The sequence below is a fragment of the Mus caroli genome, unplaced genomic scaffold (assembly GCF_978045245.1).
Source record: "Mus caroli unplaced genomic scaffold, Mus_caroli_1 scaffold_9, whole genome shotgun sequence".
NCBI classification, from domain to species: domain Eukaryota; kingdom Metazoa; phylum Chordata; class Mammalia; order Rodentia; family Muridae; genus Mus; species Mus caroli.
Window position 1 is genome coordinate 22,039,475 of NW_028227264.1, and position 21,581 is coordinate 22,061,055.

At 42.5% G+C, this 21,581-nt stretch overlaps 1 long non-coding RNA gene and 1 pseudogene across 1 annotated transcript; both read right to left on the bottom strand.

Annotated features, from left to right (window-relative positions):
- Positions 1–203: 203 nt before the first annotated feature.
- Positions 204–767, bottom strand: LOC110303970 (dynactin subunit 5 pseudogene; annotated as a pseudogene).
- Positions 768–13,636: 12,869 nt separating this feature from the next.
- On the bottom strand, positions 13,637–21,263 carry LOC115032163 (uncharacterized). The gene is made up of 4 exons (XR_003837819.2): positions 21,168–21,263; positions 20,855–20,987; positions 18,130–18,184; positions 13,637–13,730 (listed from the first exon to the last, which is right to left on the bottom strand). It is a non-coding gene; the product is annotated as an uncharacterized LOC115032163 (long non-coding RNA).
- Positions 21,264–21,581: the final 318 nt, after the last annotated feature.

A 21,581-nucleotide genomic window follows, 5' to 3' on the forward strand; every position in this document is an offset into this window, starting at 1 on the left:
CATGCTTAACCATTGAGCCATCTCTCGAGCCTTCCTATTAAATTCTTAAATGCTCAGAGCCATGGAAGATTGAAAAATTCTAAATTAAAAAACAAACAAAACAAGACCACAGTGAGGAGAGTAGAAGTTGTCAAAAACAGGACCGCTCTTGTAGTCACGGACTGCTCTCTTCATCTCCAGGTTCATCTTAGCGTTCAAAAGAATTAAAGATGTGAAGCCGAGACATTAGACTTGTCTAGGGATAGAAACTTCTGATAGTAGCTTTTGGTGACATCAATCACAGTGAGAAGAGTCCTGGACAGCTCGAGAAGACAGTGGGGGGGATGACAGTTTCTGGAGGTAACACTGTATCGTCAAGAGTTTTGCAGCAGTCTTTCAAGACACAACGGCGCCCAATCACACAGTTCTTCCCAATGTGGACATAAGAACCAATCTGGGCAGCGTTGACCACACAGTCTTCCTCAATAAAGACATGATCCCCAATATGCAGGGGAAAGAATGCAGCGCCTTTGCTGAATTGTTTTGAACAGCGGCCTTATGACACTACGGCTTTTCACAACACAGTGATGTCCAACTCTTATGTTTGCCAGGTCTCCTTGGATGATACAGTAGTTCGTTATAATGGTCTTGCCATTGAGAACGATGTTCTGGCTTCCAAACAAACCAGACTGGAGACTAACTTTGTTCCCAGACGCTGCCTCTATGTACTTGGAGTTGTTACACAGTTCTCCCAACTCCATCACTGTCTCCTTTCTGAACCTCAGGATCCTGTCAGTCACTTGGGCTGACCTGGCCTCTTCTAAGCAGGAATTGTGCTAAAATCCTGAACTTAGACTTACTGTAAGAAACCAGAAGTTCAGACACTCAAGCAAAGTTGGTCCAAACCTCTCAGGTTGGAAATATAACAAAATGAGGGTTATTTTTTCCAAGATATGACATGGCTTTTTTCCTGCTTTTACCTAACATGGAAATGGAATGGGCACAATACCCCTGTGGCATGTCACAGCTTCTACTTTTGGTTGGAAAACACCAACCGGTGACCATGAATATGACAAATCAAAAGAAAAAAACTTAGAGTCCAGAGCCATTCCAAGCTGAGGAAGGGAGTTGATGGGAACTCAATTTCCTAACCTGACCACCAGCTAACCATAGCTTGGATGCCCAGTGGCCTCTGAGTCAGTAACTCCTCATTCCAAAATAACACAAAAACATTTTGGACTAGAAGATCATTGCTAAGTATATTATTAATAATATTTCCAGGAAAAAGTAAGTATAAGTCCTTTGTGTATAAAGTGGTCCTCATGCGAATCCCTTTATCCAGGATAATCTGGAATGAGGCAGCCTGGGCAGTTTGCTCCCACATCGGCTACAGCAGTTTTCATCAACTTCATTTAGAAACCGAGGACAAAAGTCAGAGCTAGCTTCAACAGAGTTGACAACTCTTTTTTTTTTTTAATTTTTAATATTTTTTATTACATATTTTCCAATGCTATCCCAAAAGTCCCCCATACCGCCCCCCACTTCCCTACCCACCCATTCCCATTCTTTTGGCCCTGGCATTCCCCTATATTGGGGCATATAAAGTTTGCAAGTCCAATGGGCCTCTCTTTCCAGTGATGGCTGACTAGGCCATCTTTCGATACATATGCAGCTAGAGTCAAGAGCTCCGGGGTACTGGTTAGTTCATAATGTTGTTCCAACTATAGGGTTGCAGATCCCTTTAGCTCCTTGGGTACTTTCTCTAGCTTCTCTATTGGGAGCCCTGTGATACATCCAATAGCTGACTGTGAGCATCCACTCCTGTGTTTGCTAGGCCCCGGCATAGTCTCACAAGAGACAGCTATATTTGGGTCCTTTCAGCAAAATCTTGCTAGTGTATGCAATGGTGTCAGCGTTTAGAAGCTGATTATGGGATGGATCCCTGGATACGGCAGTCTCTAGATGGTCCATCCTTTCATCACAGCTCGAAACTTTGTCTCTGTAACTCCTTCCATGGGTGTTTTGTTCCCAATTCTAAGAAGGGGCATATTGTCCACATTTTGGTCTTCATTCTTCTTGAGTTTCATGCGTTTAGCAAATTGTATCTTATAGCTTGGGTATCCTAAGTTTTGGGCTAATATCCACTTATCAGTGAATACATATTGTGTGAGTTCCTTTGTGATTGTGTTACCTCACTCAAGATGATGCCCTCCAGGTCCATCCATTTGGCTAGGAATTTCATAAATTCATTCTTTTTAATAGCTGAGTAGTACTCCATTGTGTAAATGTACCATAATTTCTGTATCCATTCCTCTGTTGAGGGACATCTGGGTTCTTTCCAGCTTCTGGCTATTATAAATAGGGCTGCTATGAACATAGTGGAGCATGTGTCCTTCTTACCAGTTGGGACATCTTCTGGATATATGCCCAGGAGAGGTATTGCTGGATCCTCCGGTAGTACTATGTCCAATTTTCTGAGGAACCGCCAGACTGATTTCCAGAGTGGTTGTACAAGCTTGCAATCCCACCAACAATGGAGGAGTGTTCCTCTTTCTCCACATCCTCGCCAGCATCTGCTGTCACCTGAATTTTTGATCTTAGCCATTCTGACTGGTGTGAGGTGGAATCTCAGGGTTGTTTTGATTTGCATTTCCCTGATGATTAAGGATGTTGAACATTTTTTCAGGTGCTTCTCTGCCATTCGGTATTCTTCAGGTGAGAATTCTTTGTTCAGTTCTGAGCCCCATTTTTAATGGGGTTATTTGACTTTCTGGAGTCCACCTTCTTGAGTTCTTTATATATATTGGATATTAGTCCCTTATCTGATTTAGGATAGGTAAAGATCCTTTCCCAATCTGTTGGTGGTTTTTTTGTCTTATTGATGGTGTCTTTAGCCTTGCAGAAGCTTTGCAGTTTCATGAGGTCCCACTTGTCAATTCTTGATCTTACAGCACAAGCCATTGCTGTTCTATTCAAGAATTTTTCCCCTGTGCCCATATCTTCAAGGCTTTTCCCCACTTTCTCCTCTATAAGTTTCAGTGTCTCTGGTTTTATGTGAAGTTCCTTGATCCACTTAGACTTGACCTTAGTACAAGGAGATAGGAATGGATCGATTCGCATTCTTCTACATGTTAACAACCAGTTGTGCCAGCACCATTTGTTGAAAATGCTGTCTTTCTTCCACTGGATGTTTTTAGCTTCCTTGTCGAAGATCAAGTGACCGTAGGTGTGTGGGTTCATTTCTGGGTCTTCAATTCTATTCCATTGGTCTACTTGTCTGTCACTATACCAGTACCATGCAGTTTTTATCACAATTGCTCTGTAGTAGAGCTTTAGGTCCGGCATGGTGATTCCACCAGAGGTTCTTTTATCCTTGAGAAGAGTTTTTGCTATCCTAGGTTTTTTGTTATTCCAGATGAATTTGCAGATTGCACTTTCTAATTCGTTGAAGAATTCATTTGGAATTTTGATGGGGATTGCATTGAATCTGTAGATTGCTTTTGGCAAGATAGCCATTTTTACAATGTTGATCCTGCCAATCCATGAGCATGGGAGATCTTTCCATCTTCTGAGATCTTCTATAATTTCTTTCTTCAGAGACTTGAAGTTTTTATCATACAGATCTTTCACTTCCTTAGTTAGAGTCACGCCAAGATATTTTATATTATTTGTGACTATTGAGAAGGGTGTTGTTTCCCTAATTTCTTTCTCAGCCTGTTTATTCTTTGTGTAGAGAAAGGCCATTGATTTGTTTGAGTTAATTTTATATCCAGCTACTTCACCGAAGCTGTTTATCAGGCTTAGGAGTTCTCTGGTGGAATTTTTAGGGTCACGTATATATACTATCATATCATCTGCAAAAAGTGATATTTTGACTTCATCTTTTCCAATTTGTATCCCTTTGATCTCCTTTTGTTGTCGAATTGCTCTGGCTAGGACTTCAAGTACAATGTTGAATAGGTATGGAGAAAGTGGACAGCCTTGTCTAGTCCCTGATTTTAGAGGGATTGCTTCAAGCTTCTCACCATTTACTTTGATGTTGGCTACTGGTTTGCTGTAGATTGCTTTTATCATGTTTAGGTATGGGCCTTGAATTCCTGATCTTTCCAAGACTTTTATCATGAATGGGTGTTGGATCTTGTCAAATGCTTTTTCCGCATCTAAGGAGATGACCATGTGGTTTTTGTCTTTGAGTTTGTTTATATACTGGATTACGTTGATGGATTTCCGTATATTGAACCATCCCTGCATCCCTGGGATGAAACCTACTTGGTCAGGATGGATGATTGTTTTGATGTGTTCTTGGATTCGGTTAGCAAGAACTTTATTGAGGATTTTTGCATCAATATTCATAAGGGATATAGGTCTGAAGTTTTCTATCTTTGTTGGGTCTTTTTGTGGTTTAGGTATCAGAGTAATTGTGGCTTCATAGAATGAGTTGGGTAGAGTACCTTCTGTTTCTATTTTGTGGAATAGTTTGTGAAGAACTGGGATTAGATCTTCTTTGAAGGTCTGATAGAACTCTGCACTAAACCCATCTGGTCCTGGGCTTTTTTTGGTTGGGAGACTATTAATGACTGCTTCTATTTCTTTGGGGGATATAGGGCTGTTTAGATCATTAACCTGATCTTGATTCAACTTTGGTACCTGGTATCTGTCTAGGAACTTCTCCATTTCATCCAGGTTCTCCAGTTTTGTTGAGTATAGCCTTTGGTAGAAGGATCTGATGGTGTTTTGGATGTCTTCAGGATCTGTTGTTTTGTCTCCTTTTTCATTTCTGATTTTGTTAATTAGGATGCTTTCCCTGTGCCCTCTAGTGAGTCTGGCTAAGGGTTTATCTATCTTGTTGATTTTCTCAAAGAACCAGCTCCTTGATTGGTTGATTCTTTGAATAGTTTTTCTTGTTTCCACTTGGTTGATTTCACCCCTGAGTTTGATTATTTCCTGCCGTCTACTCCTCTTGGGTGAATTTGCTTCCTTTTGTTCTAGTGCTTTTAGGTGTGTTGTCAAGCTGCTAATGTGTGCTCTTTCTAGTTTCCTTTTGGAGGCACTCAGAGCTATGAGTTTTCCTCTTAGAAATGCTTTCATTGCGTCCCATAAGTTTGGGTATGTTGTGGCTTCATTTTCATTGAACTCTAAAAAGTCCTTAATTTCTTTCTTTATTCCTTCCTTCACCAAGGTATCATTGAGAAGAGTGTTGTTCAGTTTCCACGTGAAGGTTGGCTTTCTATTATTTATTTTGTTATTGAAGATCAGCTTTAGTCCATGGTGATCTGATAGGATGCATGGGACAATTTCAATGTTTTTGTATCTGTTGAGTCCTGTTTTGTGCCCAATTACGTGGTCAATTTTGGAGAAGGTACCATGAGGTGCTGAGAAGAAGGTGTATCCTTTTGTTTTAGGGTAAAATGTTCTGTAGATATCTGCCAGATCCATTTGATCCATAACTTCTGTTAGTTTCACTGTGTCCCTGTTTAGTTTCTGTTTCCATGATCTGTCCATTGGTGAAAGTGGTGTGTTGAAGTCTCCCACTATTATTGTATGAGGTGCAATGTGTGCTTTGAGATTTACTAAAGTTTCTTTAATGAATGAGGCTGCCTTTGTATTTGGAGCATAGATATTCAGGATTGATAGTTCCTCTTGGAGGATTTTACCTTTGATGAGTATGAAGTGCCCCTCCCTGTCTTTTTTGATGACTTTGGGTTGGAAGTCAATCTTATCTGATATTAGAATGGCTACTCCAGCTTGTTTCTTCAGACCATTTGCTTGGAAAATTGTTTTCCAGCCTTTCATTCTGAGGTAGTGTCTATCTTTTTCTCTGAGATGAGTTTCTTGTAAGCAGCAAAATGTTGGGTCTTGTTTGTGTAGCCAGTTTGTTAGTCTATGTCTTTTTATCGGGGAGTTGAGTCCATTGATATTAAGAGATATTAAGGAAAAGTAATTGTTGTTTCCTGTTATTTTTGTTGTTAAAGTTGGCATTCTGTTCTTGTGGCTGTCTTCTTTTAGGTTTGTTGAGGGATTACCTTCTTGTTGTTTCTAGGGCATGGTTCCTGTCCTTGTATTGGTTTTTTTCTGTTATTATCCTTTGAAGGGCTGGATTCGTGGAGAGATAATGTGTGAATTTGGTTTTGTCGTGGAATACTTTGGTTTCTCCATCTATGTTAATTGAGAGTTTGGCTGGGTATAGTAGCCTGGGCTGGAATTTGTGTTCTTTTAGTGTCTGTATAACATCTGTCCAGGATCTTCTGGCTTTCATAGTCTCTGGTGAAAAATCTGGTGTAATTCTGATAGGCTTGCCTTTATATGTTACTTGGCCTTTTTCTCTTACTGCTTTTAGTATTCTATCTTTATTTAGTGCATTTGTTGTTCTGATTATTATGTGTCGGGAGGTATTTCTTTTCTGGTCCAGCCTATTTGGAGTTCTGTAGGCTTCTTGTATGTTCATGGGCATCTCTTTCTTTAGATTTGGGAAGTTTTCTTCTATAATTTTGTTGAAGATGTTTGCTGGTCCTTTGAGTTGAAAATCTTCATTCTCATCCACTCCTATTATCCGTAGGTTTGGTCTTCTCATTGTGTCCTGTATTTCCTGGATGTTTTGAGTTAGGATCTTTTTGCATTTTCCATTTTCCTTGATTGTTGTGCCCATGTTCTCTATGGAATCTTCTGCACCTGAGATTCTCTCTTCCATCTCTTGTATTCTGTTGCTGATGCTTGCATCTATGGTTCCAGATTTCTTTCCTAGGGTTTCTATCTCCAGTGTTGCCTCATTTTGGGTTTTCTTTATTGTGTCTACTTCCCTTTTTAGGTCTAGTATGGTTTTGTTCATTTCCATCATCTGATTGGATGTGTTTTCCTGTTTCTCTTTAAGGACTTGTAACTCTTTAGCCATGTTCTCCTGTAGTTCTTTAAAGTCCTTCTTGATGTCCTCTACCATCATCATGAGATATGCTTTTAAATCCAGGTCTAGTTTTTCAGGTGTGTTGGTGTGCCCTGGACTGGGCGAAGTGGGAGTGCTGGGTCCTGATGATGGTGAGTGGTCTTGGTTTCTGTTAGTAAGATTCTTACCTTTACCTCTCGCCATCTGGTAATCTCTGGAGTTGTTATAGTTGTCTCTGTTCAGAGGTTGTTCTTCTGGGGATTCTGAGTATCCTCTGTCAGCAGACCTGGGAGACAGGCTCTCTCCTCTGAGTTTCAGTGGTTAGAGCACTCCCTGCTGACAAGCTTTCCTCTTAAAGGGAAGGTGTACAGATATCTGGGGTTTGGACCTCCTCCTGGCCGAAGAAGAAGGCGGAAAACAGGACCTTTCCCAGATGCTGTGTTGCTTTGGCAGGTCACAGAAGCTGTAGGCTTCTGTGGTACACACTCTCAGCTGTGCAGACTAAGTTCCTAAGTTCAGTGGAGTCCTGGATCCAAGATGTGCTCCCTGCTCCTGAGGCAGAGGGCTCCTGTGCAGGGCAGACCACTGTCTTCCAGCTAGGAGGGTGCCGGATGTCTGTGGCCCCAAAAGGGTGCTGCCTCAGCGGCTCTGTGGCTCCCGCCTGTCCCAGAAGCTGTCTGCCTCTGTGGTCCTCAGTCTTACCTGTACAGACTAAGTTCGGCGGAGTCCCGGAGCCAAGATGGCGCTCCCTGCAGGGCAGGTCACTGTCCTCCGGCTGGGAGGGTGTCGGATGTCTGCGGCCCCAAAAGGGTGCTGCCTCAGCGGCTCTGTGGCTCCCGCCTGTCCCAGAAGCTGTCTGCCTCTGTGGTCCTCACTCTAACCTGTAGACTAAGTTCGGCGGAGTCCCGGAGCCAAGATGGCGCTCTCTGCAGGGCAGGTCTCTGTCCTCCGGCTGGGAGGGTGCCGGAAGTCTGCGGCCCCAAAAGGGTGCTGCCTCAGCGGCTCTGTGGCTCCCGCCTGTCCCAGAAGCTGTCTGCCTCTGTGGTCCCCACTCTGACCTGTACAGACTAAGTTCGGCGGAGTCCCGGAGCCAAGATGGCGCTCCCTGCAGGGCAGGTCACTGTCCTCCGACTGGGAGGGTGCCGGATGTCTGCGGCCCCTAAAGGGTGCTGCCTCAGCAGCTCTGTGGCTCCCGCCTGTCCCAGAAGCCGTCTCGACTTCCGACTTCTAAACAGTGTCGAGAGTGAAAGATTATGGGAAACCTTCTGGAGTTGGACTAAATGAAACTGTACTATGATGTGGCCACAAGCCTACAGAGCTGGGGGTGTGATGTGGTGGTTTAAATGTGAATGTTCTGCACAGGCTCAGATGCTGGCACTCTTGGTTCCCAGCTGGCAGCTTGGGTACCTTTAGGGGGTATGGTTTTGCTGGAGGAAGTATGCCACTAGAGGTGGGCTTTGAAGTTTCAAAAGCCACACCTCATTCCTACTTGTTTTCTCTGCTTCCTGCACGTAAATCAAGATGTGAGCTCTCAGCTTGCTGCTCCTGTGGCTGTGCCTGCAGTCTCTGTTCCATCATCATGGACTCTAATACTCTAGAACTGCAGTACCAAACAAACCGTTTCTTCTAGATGTTTCTTTGGCCGTGGTGCTTTATTACAGCAATAGAAAAGTAACTGTTACAGGCACACACCATGGAGTATAGTAAAAAAAAAAAAAAAAAAAAAAACCTTCTTAACTGATAAGTTCAAACCACCAATATTCTAGGATACTGCTAATGTTTTCAGGAGATCTCTACAGAATCGATTTCTGCATATTTAGTTCAGAAACAGACACAGGAACCTGTGCTCATTTTCTATTTGTCTGCATTATGAATGGGTAGCAGATTACAAAATCCTACGAGTCATTAATGAAAAATATAAGAATGTCCTCACCTATAACCTACACATATCACTTACCCTCTTATCCATAAATACCAAAGATGATTGCACACATTGATATTCCAAAATTAGGCAGAGGAAGCAAATACTTGAGATCTGTGTTCAAGCAAGCCTTTGTAGATGAATACATGGAACCACGCTCAGCCCAGTTGGTGACTGGTTCTAGTTCTCCCAGTGACACCAGAGTCCTTGAATGGTCAAGTCTCTTATATAAGATGTCACCACAGACATACTTTAAACCACATCTCCATTACTTACAATACCTAATACAAAGTGAAGGCTGTGGCAGATAGTTGGACTACTGTGCAGGGAATAATGATATGTTTTTTTTTTTCCAAGTCTGAACATGTTCAGTAAAGACACTGTTTGCTTGCTTGCTTGTTTGTTTATGGTTGTGGTCAGGCAGTTAAGGATTTTTTTTTTTTAATCAAAGAAGAAATCAAAACCAAAATCCACTCACTAGAGAAACTCACTAGAGAAAAAAAAAAAGACACTCACTAGAGAAAAGTAATGGTGCCCTAAATGCAGATGGATTTTCCCTTCAGTATTTTCTAGCCCTTCCTGGTTGAGTCTGGCTGTAGTACCCATGAACATGGAAGGCCAGCTATGTAGTGACACAAAAAAACTGTGTGACTTGTTGAGATGAAGAGCAGAAAGGAACAGGATAATGACATGAGACAGGACTGAGACGTGACCTTTGTGTCGCTGACCTCCTGACCCATCTCTTTGTGGATGCTTGTTAGCCAAGGAGCCAGCCAAACTGACTAATGGTATTCCTGGAAGCCAAGAAACCTGTTGGTTGGTACAGTTAGCTAAAAGAGTAGGAGTGTGTGTCACTCAGAATTGGCTCACAACCTCTGGATCACAACCTATGTCCCACTAGGATTGTGACTGTATTTCTAGGGTAATAGAGAACCTCCAGGGTGGTTATGGAAGAGCCTTGGCCTTCATAGAGGGTAATTCTGGATCGTGCTTTGGGTGGGCAGGGTGAATGAGGACCTGCCTTCAGTTATGCTGGTGTGTTCTTCCCCTGCTGTTCCAGCCACCACCTTTTTGCCACAGCTCTCACTCTAGGTTTTATACATTAATACTCCATATGAACGCTACGTCTACATTGTACTCAGGGACTGAGGCATGCTTCCTATGAAAACGTTAATCAAGCACAAATACATGTCTTACAATTTGCTTTTATGAGTAGCTTCAAATTTTAGTTGATGGGTCTTTCTAAAAAAGTAATACTGCAGCTGCTATTTGATGGCAATCAAGCTTTCTTTCTTCCAGACTGTTGGCAGACTGAAAAGGCATGTGGCATGCTGTTGGGAACACATTCAATGGGTGGGAAAGCCTAGGGTAGCACTGTTGAACTTGAAGCTCAAAACTATGGCTGTGTTTGTCAGGCCTTGAACATACAGAGAAAAAAAGCTGCTGGGCCTTTTGATGAAGATTTGCCTACTGAGGTAATGCTTGGACAGGAGTCAAATTACTCAGAAGAGAAATAAGTTCATGAAGAGCCAAATAAGTACATAGAGGGTTCTCCAAATTCATCAATTATACAACAATGAGCCCCTTAGAATGAGTTATTTCCCAGAGGCAAACTATGCGTTGTTTCATCTTTATTTCCAGAGTCCCAGGCACAGTGCCTGGTGTATGGTAGGCAACTGGACTGAACCACATTGCTTCATGTCCCCTGCAACGGTCCCTCTCACCAGGTAACAGCCACACTTCACCTTGGCTGCTTGGTTATACAGAAGGAGCATCTCCAACCCCCATACCCCTCTCCCCAACCTGATCCACTCCCTTAATTCTTATTCTATTGCTCACTCGCCTTCTCTGCCCCCACACTAGCTGTAGTTGACACTTGCAGAACTCACTGATATAAACAATACAAACCATAAACAATAAATTCCAGGGAGGGAAGGACTGTGGACTTTTGTTTTCCAGTCATGCGATAAATATTGTTTTTGTTGGCTCTCAGCAAATATTTGTTAAAATACTGTGGCAGGAACCCATAATTTTCATGGTTTCCTCTCATGCTAATAATATTCAGAAGGTTTTAAATAATATGAAATAAATTATCCTTCGCATACTCACATAATAATGGGAACTAGAAAAGCAAAATGTTTTGTAAGACAAGCCATGCAGCCAGGAAACACACATGCACGCAGGCACACGTATACACATACACACCACACACAGAAACACATACATACACAGGCACCACCACACAGAGAGATAAACACATACACACACAGACACATTCAGACACACACAGACATACATATACACACTCAGACACACATATACATACATACACACATACACACATACCACACACACACATACACAAAATATACACAAACCAGATAGACACATACCCTCTCACATACAAACACACCACACACATACATACATACACACTCACAAACACATACACACACAAGGCATACCATACACACACACACACATACCATACACACACATATGCGCACATGCATATCATACACTCACACACATACCACACACATATACACACAAACATATACATATCGCACACACACACACATATTGACATGCAAACACACACACACCATACACTCTCTCACACACATTCATTATAGACAGAAGTTACTCTTTATCCTGGAGACCACAGTGGAAATGAAAATGTCTGTGGAGAACTGATTTGTAGGCATTTCAAACACTTTCTTTAAAAAGAACAGACAACCTATTAAGTTTAACCTGAGGGAGTTAGTTTTTCTTATTGCTTTTTGTTTTTGACATAAAGTTAAAAACTCAAATATCATCAACTTCCTTATGCTTGACCCAATCACTCAGTCATCCGTAAACAGTTTCTCCTTGGCGCTGCTCTCTGCAGTCTCGGAATGAGAGAAAAAAGCCCCCTGTTCTGATCTGAGCTGCAGTACTGGAGAGTAAAGAACGTGGTGAATAATGGGGCCCTTTTCTGGTTACAGAGAAAGAGCAGAAACTGAGACTGGTCACATTTAATCTAATACAGGAGCAGTTATAGCCAGCCAGAATACAGTATCCAGTTATTCAAGTCAACAACTTAATAAGCAAAATTCCAGAAGAATGATCAAGACAGCAGGGAGATCCAAGACAGCGACTGCTCTCATTCCGAGGGCCTTGTTTATGAAGTAACCACCTTGTTACAGAGCAGACACAGCCCAAAACGATGCAAGAGAGACAGCCACAGTGCCTGCTGTCAACAATACACAAACAGGGATTCCCCAGTCCAGCCCTGCACCCCCTCAGCCTGTACCAGAAACAGCAGCCCTGGGCAGGGCAATAAGGGTGCTCACTTTGCCCCAAAAGGAATAACCCCACTTCATAACCACGGATCTTGGGGACTATGCTCTATGCCAAGTTAGGTATCAATAAGTAAGAACAAATTAATAACCACATCATTGATACAAAAGGGAGATCTGAAATGATGGGTTAAGCACGGCCCTGACGGCTTCCTTCCTTCCTTTCTTCCTTCCTTCCTTTCTTTCTTTTTTATTTATTAATCATTTTATTCGTTTACATTTCAAATGATATCCCCCTTCTCAGTTTCCCCTCCACAACTCCCCATCCCATCTCCTCTCCGTTTTGCCTCTATGAGGGTGCTCATCCACCCATTCACCCACTCCTGCCTTACCGCTTCTAGCATCCCCTTACCAGGAGAATGACCAAGACAAGCAGAGACCTCCACAGGACCAAGGGTTTCCCTTCCCATTAATGCCAGACAAGGCCATCCTCTGCTATATATGCAGCTGGAGCCATGGGTCTCTCCATGCGTGCTCTTTGGTTGGTGGTTTTCTCCCTGAGATCTCTAGGTGGTCCAGTCCAGCCACCTAGCTCAAAATTTTTAACCCAGAATTGTTTCTGTCTAAAGGAAATGAAGGGACAAAAAAATGGAGCAGAGACTGAAGGAAAGGCCATCCAGAGACCGCTCTACCTAGGGATGGATTCATCCCATCTGCAGACACCAAACTCAGACACTATTGTTGATGTCAAGAAGCGCTTGGTGGCAGGAGCCTGGTATGGCTGTACCCTGAGAGGCTCTGCCAGAACCTAATTAATACAGATGCAAACACTCACAGCACCACTGGACTGAGCCCAGGGACCTCAATGGAAGAGTTAGGGGAAGGGCTGAAGGAGCAGAAAGGGATTGCAACACCATAGTAAGAACAATACTATCAACTAACCGATGGCTTGCTTTCATTTCCCTTCCTCAGCTTTGATTGTTTAAGCTTTCAAGGCTGTCATTCCCCTATGTATTACCCAGGGAATGTAATATGATTTTTATATCCAATTTAATCTAGCCTCATCCCAGAGCAAAACTGCAAGCAAGAACAACAAATGAGCCGGCAACAGCAAGGCACCTAGACAAAGACTGAGAAAGGAACGTCACCATAACTCGGAGGCATCAGAAGAAACTAGCCAACTCTCTGATTCAAATAGACAAGTTTCTGGGGGTTTACAAAGGAGAAGAGAGACCCATAGAAGAATAAGCAGGCTCTTACAAGCTGGACAAAGCTAAGATCCAAGTTCCAAGGGAATGAAATGTAAACACCAAAATGAACATCTGGGTCAGAGTCACATTTCCTTCTCTCGGTCCAATAGTACAAGCCTGAAGATCATCATTATTATACAAGCCTGGGATCTCCGAGACCCTAAAGGCTACAGAAAGCTGCCCAGTCACTGAGAAGCATAAATTATACAAAAGATGAATTTGTGTGTGTGCATGCATGTGCATATGTGCACATGTGTGTGCATGTGCCTGTATTATTGGTTTATCATAATGAAAAGATAGCATATAAAAAGAAGGTGTTTACCTTGTCCTTACCCAACATGAGCTGGAGGTGGGTTAGAAGGAAAAGTCTGCAAATCCAGCTTGGTTGGCACAGAGAGGCTAAGTTGCAAATGTGCTGTGCCCTACAACAGATGCAAAGGCGGTTAGTGCCTCGGTCTGGAAGCCTTGACCCCAGGTTGCTCATCACTGATCATAAAGGGACTGAAGGCAACTAGGAGGTTCAGCAGACAGAGTTACCCAAGAGTCCCCAAACTGTCTATGTTTCATTTCCTGACTGCTTTGGCCAATTATCTATCTGGTTGCCACAGGCAGTGGTTCCTTGTGATGTCAGAATCATCCTGCCAGAAGTGTGAACTATGGCTTTAATCCCAGGACTTGGGGGGTAGAAGTTACAGACCTCTTTTGAGTTCAAGGTTGATCTAATCTACATAGAGAGTTCTACTTCAGCAAGGGCTGCATAATGAAACCCTGTCTCAAATAACAAACAAAAAAGCTAAGGGTGTGTGGAGAGGCTCCCTGTAACAGTGGTTCTCAACCTTCCTAACATCTCAGGCTTACCCAGGAGCTCTCTATGATCTTCTATGCCCAGGACCCAAACACAAAGAACGGTGCCACCCGTGATGGGCTATGTCTTATCTAGCCAACCCACAGAGGCACATGCATAGGCAAACCTGCTCTAGAGAGTTCTTCACTCAGACTCTCTTCCCTAGGAATTCTAGATCATTTCAGGTTAAATGTTAAAGCTAGCCATTCCACCTTCATAAGTAAATCTGCCATACTTCTACCCTTTCCTTAAGACCCCATGAGGCTGCAGCCATAGTGTATTCTTCCTTCCCAAAAGCATCAGGGTGGGCCTCCAGCCAATGTATAAGAATTCCATGAAATTTAAATTTCAATTTAAATCTATAACAAGATGTGTGGTGGCTGAAAAATAAGTCCCCATGTTTCAAATTACCAAGATACTGGGATTTTTTTAAATCTGATTTCTGCCTAACTTTCTAGCACTGGAAAAGCTCAGGGACTTTTAATACAGCGGGAAGGCAGGAAAGTGAGTGTCAGCCAATCAAAGAACGGAAAGGAAAAAGGAGAAGAGAAGACAGGAGAAAGCGGAATGAGCAGAGACCTGCCCCTGAGCCAAGCAGCTTGAAAATGAAAACCAGAACAAGAACAGACAGGGAACTAAACCATGATCCATCAGTGCTCTAGAAGTCTGCACTGTTTCCTTCAGGAGGAGAACTTGATCCAGGCAGTTCTCTCCTCCAGGATCCTGTTCTCCATCCTCTCTTCAACAGTTGTCAAGTTTAAGTGAAGAACGTCAGTGTTTAAGGAAAGCATACCACCCCGTTAAATTTAAAGTTAAAATAATAAGCTCCCCATCTTCCAGATTCCCTTGAAAAGACAAATGTTTTCTACCAGTGCAGGAACTGACATGGTCTGTGCCTGTTTGCCGACGTATCAAGTGGTCTGGACAGATGTGACTCACCAAGAGCAGTAGGGGTTCTCTTTCCAGAGAACTGTGGGCTTAGAGGTTGTGTGGCATACCGTGTACCTGTGGCGGGTGATGCTTTTTTTTTTTTTTCATTCTGCTTCTGTATTTTTCTTTTGACCCGTCTTATAGATTAAAACTTCTATATTCTGATGAACACAACCACATGTTCAAGAGGTTCCAGATCTATAATGCTAGGTAATCTAGCTCCATTCTAGAATATCTGCTTGATTATTTCAATGCTCTGAAGTTCTTCGTCTTGTGTACTTTGTCCATTATTTGCTCTGTCTTCTTCTGTTGATCAGAGACATGATTAAGTCTTTATCTAAAAACCATCATATCTATGCCATCTGTGGGTTCGTTGTCTCTTTAAATCCAGGATTCTAGTCATGTCTTCCTGTTTTATAGCATACATTGAAATTTTTAATTTAACATTAAATGACATGGGTATAAAGTCATGAGGCAATGAATAATATCTTCCTCATAAATATGGGGGCTAAGTTTTCTTCTGACAGAAAATATGCACTGTGACAACTTTAATTCCCTGTTCCCTAAGACCCACATGGTCCCTAGCCCTAGAACTTGCTAACATGGTCTGTACTGACAGCCTGCGGCTATATACCAATGCCGTCTCCTTCAGCACTGCAGGAAGTCCTATGCCCTTTCCCAACACCATGTGGATGCAAAAGGCTGCAATCAGCTTTTCTACAATCCAGATAATGGTCTATGCTCTGTGCTGGATTTCTTAAGGTTTCTTGGCCTAAGAAATCTGCCTATGTGTACAGCCTCATGCTAATCGAAGTGGAGAAGGGAAGGTGGAAACTGGAGAGTCAAAGGCTAGAGTGCCATGCCTGATGGGGCAAGACGCAGTCAGAAGAGGAGAATAGCAGAGTGATAGTGCAGCAACTGCTTCACCCACTTTCCACCTGGATCTATGCCTTTGCACAAAACGCATCCTCCTAGGAAGCCAGCTTCCTCACACAGGGAAGAAGAGCAGAGCTCCTACTGCAGAGCCCTGGATGCAATTCTGGGGTGGCAAGTGCAGCCCCATCCCTCCTTACAACAACCTCAGCAGTGACTCTTAGTTCTTGAGCAAGATGCCATCTGTAAAGTAGGTACCATTGTTAGACATTTAGAAAGTGTCTACAACCCTAAAGACTTTGCCTGCCAACTTTTTATACAGACTCGGATGTGAGAAGGCACCCATGACTATGAATGTCGGGGAGACATTTGAATGTGACTTCCCAAGCTCTCCACATGTGCTTAGTGAATCCGTGTCTTAAACTCACTTACTCAAAGTGAATCATGAGGAATGTCGCCTAAGAATCACTGTCATACTGGAAGTGCCTCTTACTTTATTCTTTAAAGTGTAATTGCTAAGTAATTTAATTACACCAATGTGTGTGTGTGGTGATGCTAAATAATGTTATTTTCCTTTCTTTTCCATGATCCTTATCATAACCTAACAGTATGCATGAGAGGTCACAGGCACACTGTGATGCCTCTCCTAGGAAGTGAACTCATTCATTCATCCATTCATTCACTCATTCATTCATTTCAGCAACCCCCGAGAGATCAGACTCCAAAACTGGGCATGGATCCTGAGTGAAGCATAAAATCAACGGTCAACTAACACGACAGGAATGTGTCCAGCTAAGGTGTTCCACTCTCTAAGCATAAAAACGCCAAGTCCGAATTCAACCCATCTCCTCCATTTATTTCCCTCTTCTTCACAGGCTATTTCTCTAGGTAACTAAGACAGGAGTGTATAAAAGACACTGAAGAAGGGAAAAAGGGAATAGAGGAAAGAAAAGGGAAAGGGGAGGAGAGGAAGAAAAAGAGTCAGAAAACATCAAAGGAAGGGAGGAAAGGAAAAATGACCAGGGGGAAGGGCAGGGGGCAGGGCTAGGAGAAAAGAGAACATGGAAGACCAGAGCTTGGAAGTCAACAGACAGTGCAGGGACAGCTCAGCACTGCATTCTAAATATATACTTACACTGCATTTTAAATGCATACTCCTAGAGTTAAAGGGGAAAAAAAACCTAATTTTTCTAGATGGAAACTCAAAGGTGGCCATAATTTCTATTATACTGTCATAAACTGGGGTGGGGGGAGGGGCCGAGGAAAAGGAGAGAGATATTGGGTGGGGAGGGAGAGAGACAGAGAGAGAGAGACAGACAAACAGAGAGAGAGAGAGAGACAGAGAGAGAGAGAGAGAGCACTAAGGCAGTTTAGAGCAGGTTCCTTGCAGCCGGGTTTTCCTGCAGATAGTAGCAGGACAGATGTTGTGTCCTGTTTGACCCTTCTTCATAGCTCTCCAGCTTCCTGCAGACGGAGCACAGCAAATAACCTGCAGAGGCCACAGGGTCCGTGCTTAGAGGTACCAGTTAGGCCAGAGTGATGGTGCCTTAACTGTAAGCGTTCCAGATGCAGAGAGACAGGCTGCGCGTTCAAAGCCTGGCTTGCCTATGTAGGAAGGTCTCAAAAGCAGAGAAAAGAACTGCCCCAATCTGGGTCATGTAATTTCATTAATTTTAATAGGACAGATACCTTAACTCTTGATCTAAAAAAAATGAATGAGACTAAAATGTGCAAATGTTTGTTTTTGCTGGCTATGTCCAGTGAATATCTAGGTTACAGTATCTGAAACGGCAGGATCATTTCAGCCTGAGAGAGTTCCTAAATTTTTACAAGCATCCCTACCACCGCCACACATGTGTATGTGTGTGTATGTGTGTGTGTGTGTGTGTGTGTGTTGCATATACGTGTGCTCACACATGTTCTCTTATGTGTATACATACAAAGGACAGAGGTTGATCTCATGCCTCTCCCTCAGTCTGTATTTTACTGAACCCAGGGCTTGCCACTGCAGCAGAAATATAGCTCACCAGCAAACCCAGGAATCTGCTTGTCTCTGCCCCCGCAGGGTTGGGTTACAATCCAGCACTATCGAGCCTGGATCTGAACCCAGGTCCAGATGCTGGAGCAGCAATCACTTTACCCCCTGAGCCCAGTCCTGTTCCTTTCTTTCTTACCTTGAGGTTATCAGAGCAGGAAGCCACACCCCATCCCATCGGCGCTGTCTTCCACCTGAAACCCAAGTTCGCAGTGTTACTTTCAAAATCAGAGAGAAAGCTCTCAACAATATGCTGTTAGTTTTTTGTGAGGAGAAGTGCGAGTTCAACTTTGTATTTTTTTAATTATTATTTTAAAAATAAGATTTAAATATTAGCCCGCAGATCAAATGAGTGCACAGTTAAAGGACAAGAGACATCAATGCCAGTGAATTTTCAGTCTGCTTGGCTCTCAGTTTGATGTTCCCCATGTCCATAAGTGCTTGTCATGAGTCCACTGAACACAGACTCTGTACTGTTTAACCCTTTCATCTTCTGGTTCAATTCTTGGTTCTCTCACTTCTTTGATGACAGCAACCCACCTTCCTGACACTGCACAGTTACAAGGGTCGCTCTCATAATATGCTCAATGAAGGAACTCTACTGATTTCATGTATGTGTAAACACATCAGAAAAAAAAAAACAAAAAACAAACTACTGGAGCCTGGACTATATGGTGTGTTACAAAAAGGAAGAGATACATTGTCCTGAAAACAAGGTGGAGAAGGAGAGCCAGCCTGGAAAATTGTCTACTGACCTCCACAGGCACACCTTGACTTCTGATGATGGTGATGATGATGATGATGGTGGTGGTGGTGATGGTGATAATGATGATGATTTAAAAATCTTTTGTGTGATTTTATGATCAAACGATTCTACTAGCACTAAGCAGTGTACCTTAGTCTTTAAACTTACATATAACTTGTACTCTCACTATCTGGAGTTTGAGAAATAGATCTGATAGAGGTTGCTTTAATCTAAAGGAAGACACCGTTCTGTGCATTAGAGGAAAGAAATTTTATATCCAAAATAAATTCCATGTATGCCAATTCATACTACCACTCAAAGCATATGATAGAGACATGGAGACAATAAAAACAACCCCAAGCTCAGCCTAAGGAGTTCTGAGAACTAAAAATAACTCATGGTATCTCTTGAGACAAACCCCAGTGTTCTGAGTCACTTGTCTCCTATCTCAGTTTTATATTTAACCCTCTTTCAAATGGCATTCCAGGGATGAGATGATGTCATTGCTGGCAGGATGTGATGATGTCATTGTTGCTGTTCCGTGAGGACGTGTTAGCTGCCTCCACTTGTTTCACAATTGCTATGTAACCTTATATGTAAATTTGGGATATTCTGAAAAGTGTTGGAGGAGACTGGAAATTCATAATCAAGTAAATAAGATACTGCTGTAGCTTCTATTCTACTTGTTATGAAGAACACAACTAAGGACTGCATTGTGTGTGTGCATCTGTGTCTGTGTGTCTGTGTGTATGTTTCTCTGTGTGTATGTTTCTCTGTATGTATGTGTCTGTGTATGTATGTATGGGTATGTATGTATGTGCATGTGTCTGCCCCTGTGTGTTGTATGCGTGTAGAACATGCACATTAATGTGTGGATACATGCTGTCTGTGTACATGCAGAGACCAGAACAGAACACCCCATGTCTTCTGTCTCCCTCTCTTTATGCTTTAAGACACAGTTTCTCACTGTACTGCAAGCTTATCCTTTGGGCAGACTGGGTCACGCAGCCATGCCTGGATGAAAGGTACCTGACCTGAGATCCTTGTGCTTGCAGAGCAAGTCTCCTACTCACTGAACCATTTATGTAGACCTGTGTTTTCAAAACAACTTATTTTTTTAATGAATCAGTATTTATTTCAATTTCAAAAATAATGATCTACTACTTATTTTGTTCTGGGAATATCAGAAAATGTTTTCTTAGTTGAGCAAACTATCAGTTCACTATTATTTTATACTTTCAATGAGCCCTGAACCTTCATTAACATGAAGATTTAATTTGATTTTTTAAACTTAGGTCTCCACTGTCTGAATAATAAGGTAGTAACATTTGTATGAGTTTGGAGAAAGGAGAATATACATTATTAACTGGTAAAATTCCTTCCAAGTAAGCTTAACCATCAAAAAATGTGATTTTATTATATGGTTAAACAAAAATGCACATTATACTGTGGCAACAATTGTCCCTGAGTTTAGGCTTTCTGCTTTATATTTTCCTAGCACTATAATCTACTATAAATGATAATAAATCTCTTGTGACAGGGCGCTATATTTTACTGTTTGCTTGAAGAATCGTGTGCTCACTCACATACTGGCTTATCAAAAACACTAAGTAGGTATTTAAATTTTCAGAAAAGTCATGCTTTGCTCATCTTGACATACATATGCCCTAACAAATGCAACGACCACCACATGGTCACTACTTTACACAGAGAGTCACGGTGTCTGGGAAGCCAGTGAATTGGGGGTATGTAGAGGTTTGGAAAGATCCCCAGGGTCCACACTCACCTGTTGTGTGATGTTTTCTCCACAGCCCTGACCCTGCATCTGTGAAAGGGAAGTAGCCTTGTGGGGTTGGGCAAAAGTCTCACAGTGAACCTATGCAGCCACTCTTGTGAGAGTGTCAGCCACTGCAAGCAGAGCATCTCCCAAGTTCTGAGACAAGGAAGGTTTCCAATTGGGAAAGTTCTGGAGTTAGACAGTTTCTGTTTCTCTTTTGATGTGCACCTCAGGCATACGGTTGCCTCTCAGCAACCTTAAACGGTGTTCTTGATAACCTTGTGCATGAACTGCTTTCATGGTATGGAATTTTCCACTTGTTCCTACCATGTCAGTGCTTACCAATTTCAGATTTGGCAGTATGCTGGACTTGTGATTTTTCAGATCAGAGATGCTCAGCCTTCATCCTCACACAAATGAAGACAACTCTTGTAGGTTTCAGAGAGGCCGATGTTGTGGCCAATCCTGTCTTCCTCTAGAAGAGGTGGTCAAAGGGAAACATGAGTGTCTGTACTACATGGGGAAGCCAGCCACCAAGGGGGAGCAGCTGTTTCCTGAAGCTTACAGGGCTGCTGGGAAAGTTGTAGGATGTGGAAAGCTGTGGAAAGACTGTGGTCAGAGGCTCCCATGAGTCTGCGCACTGAGACCCACCCACCTTGTATACTCTGAAGGGGGTGGTCTCATGTTTCCGCTGAATGATCTCCAAGGTCCCTATGCTCTGCTGTCTTCACACACAGTGCATATTGCAAGGGGTTCTGAAAAAGAAAACACTCAATAGAAAGCAAAGATCTGCCATTAAAAACAAGTACTCACAGTAGAAGTAGCTTAAAATGATAATATGCATTCTGACTTAGATTTTCCAGTGCATTTTTTACATTTTCAATTTTTACTTCCTTTTATGTTATCTTTTGTCTCTGGGCTGTTATAATTTTGGTGATTTTTTTTTCCACTTAACTTTCTGAGCACACTGTTAAAATGACTACTGGACTATTATTCAAAGCCAAGTGCCTGACAACACCATTATTGACAATGCATTTGCTCTATTGATACCCAAAACATGCTCATCAAG